The sequence below is a fragment of the Lathyrus oleraceus genome, chromosome 7, assembly GCF_024323335.1.
Source record: "Lathyrus oleraceus cultivar Zhongwan6 chromosome 7, CAAS_Psat_ZW6_1.0, whole genome shotgun sequence".
NCBI classification, from domain to species: Eukaryota; Viridiplantae; Streptophyta; class Magnoliopsida; order Fabales; family Fabaceae; genus Lathyrus; species Lathyrus oleraceus.
The window spans coordinates 543,729,249-543,731,807 of NC_066585.1; the positions used below are offsets into that span (position 1 = coordinate 543,729,249).

Below are 2,559 nucleotides of genomic sequence, written 5' to 3' on the forward strand. Positions count from 1 at the left end.
CATTAATTCTAGATCAGGGCGAGAGCAAGTTTTAGAGTTAATTAAATTCTGACCTTTTCCAAAAAGTATTTTTAAAGATTGAATGTGAGGACGAGAGTTAAGCATTTGGATTTGATTATATAACCTAAGTCAACAGAGCGAGAGTTTGAGATAAGGGTGTTTAAAACGGTCAGTATTTTCTTAAAAGGAGTTTCTGCAACTTTATTGTTTTCAAAATATGGTTTTTGACTTAATTATAAGTGACAGCTACATTAATATAAAATCATGGTTTATTCAACAGAGCGAGAGTTTGAGATAAAACCTTTAACCAATAAAGTTAACCGAAACGATTCATTTTAAAACCAAGAAACCGACAAAGACTTGATTCCCTAGTTTTGACGAACTACATACCGATATCCGTTTCATTTATATTTAATCTAGATATTAGTTTAGCTCTTAGTTTTTCCCCAAACAATCAAACATTTTCACCTTAGATTTACGTAGTAACCTTAGATAACGGTATATCGATTCATAAGTCCCTGTGGGATCGATATCTTTTAAAACTACGCGATAGAAATGTGCACTTGCAGTTTGTATCCCATTCTCGACTCACCCAGTCGAGCGATCAAGTTTTTGGCGCCGTTGCCGGGGACTTTTATTCAATCGATATCGTAACTCTTCCGTTACGCTGTAGAGACTAAGGTTTCTTTTTCTTCTATTTTCTTTCTTTCGTTGATTTGTATGCCACGCACTCGCTCACAAGGCGAACCGCTCTATTTACGAATCAACGATATCGAACTATATCTCCGAGTCTTACGACGAATTCGGGAATATCGTGCTGCGAACAATCTCCCTCCTGTAGAACTTCCTGATTTCAAAAACATTTTTCCTTCGATACCCGAGATGGCAGAACCAGCTCGTGCTCTTAGAGATTACGCCGCTCCATCGCAAGATGAACCGCATTCAAGTATTGCTCCGCCCGCGATCGAAGCAAACAACTTTGAACTTAAACCTTCGCTGTTGCAGGCTGTGCAACAGAACCAATTCTCTGGAAATCTTACCGAAGATCCAAACCTTCATTTATCCGTATTTGTCCAATACGCTGATACTGTTAAAGCTAATGGTGTCACTTCAGAGGCAATTCGACTTCGTCTTTTTCCTTTCTCTTTAAGAGATAGCGCTAGGAGATGGCTTCAATCACTTCCTTCCAACTCAGTCACCACATGGAACGAGTTGAAGAAAGTTTTTCTTGCCCGATATTTTCCGCCAAGCAAAACAGCTATGTTAAGAGCCCAGATAAACGGATTTAAACAGAAAGACAACGAGTCTCTTTTCGAAGCATGGGAAAGATACAAAGACATGATGAGACTTTGCCCACACCATGGTTTGGAAGACTGGTTAGTAATTCACACATTTTATAATGGTCTCTTATATAATACAAGGTTAACAATAGACGCCGCTGCAGGTGGTGCACTAATGAACAAACCCTATGCTGATGCTTACCAGCTTATCGAGAGCATGGCCCAAAACCACTATCAGTGGGGAACCGAACGAACAACGGTGGAAAAACCTCAACCGAAAACTGGCATGTACGAGATAAGTAACCTTGATCACGTCAATGCAAAAGTGGATGCTTTGGTCCAGAAAATTGAAAGTTTAAATATATCACCTCCAGCCGCCGTGGTTGCTATAACTCAGAATTGCGAGGTCTGTGGAATCCAAGGCCACACTCCTGCGGAATGTCAACTCTTGACTGGAATCCAAGCAGAGCAAGTAAACTATGCTCAAGGAAGCCCCTATTCGAATACCTATAACCCAAATTGGAAGAACCATCCAAACTTTTCATATAAGAGTAATAATGCTTTATACGCACCTGGACAGTCTCCAAATCAAGCCCCATCTATACCTCCGGGATATCAGAAACCGAATCCTAACAATAATACCCCTAGAAAATCCAACTTGGAAATCATGATGGAAAACTTTATAGCTTCCCAACAACAAACCAATAAAGATTTCTTAAACCAGAACATACACACTGGCGAACAACTTAAACAACTAGCAAGCAAAGTAGATGCCTTGGCTACCCATAACAAAATGCTGGAAACACAAATATCACAAGTAGCTCAACAACAAGCACCTACTGCTGCCCCAACTGGTACATTCCCTGGACAGCCCCAACCTAATCCGAGAAGCCAAGCTCATGCAATTATATTAAGAAGTGGAACGGAAGTGGAAGGACCGTCTGACCCAAGGATAGAAAACCAAAACCCTAAGAAATCAACTGAGGAAAGTGAACCTAAGGAAAAGGAAGAAAGTAATAAGGAAACCCTAGAAAAGAAGGAACCTTATGTACCTCCACCACCTTACAAACCACCTATACCGTACCCTCCAAGGCTTGTTAAAACCAAAGATGTAGGCCAATTTAGAAAATTTGTTGATCTCCTTAAACAATTAAACGTTACAATTCCATTTACCAAAGCTATTACGCAGATGCCCTCATATGCTAAATTCTTAAAAGAAATTCTTTCTAATAAGAGGAAACTTGAGGACAGCGAAACCGTTACACTCCCTGCCAAATGT

The 2,559-nt window shown here is 40.0% G+C and overlaps 1 pseudogene; it reads right to left on the bottom strand.

Moving 5' to 3' along the window:
• Positions 1-1,267: 1,267 nt before the first annotated feature.
• Positions 1,268-1,367, bottom strand: LOC127109203 (uncharacterized; annotated as a pseudogene).
• Positions 1,368-2,559: the final 1,192 nt, after the last annotated feature.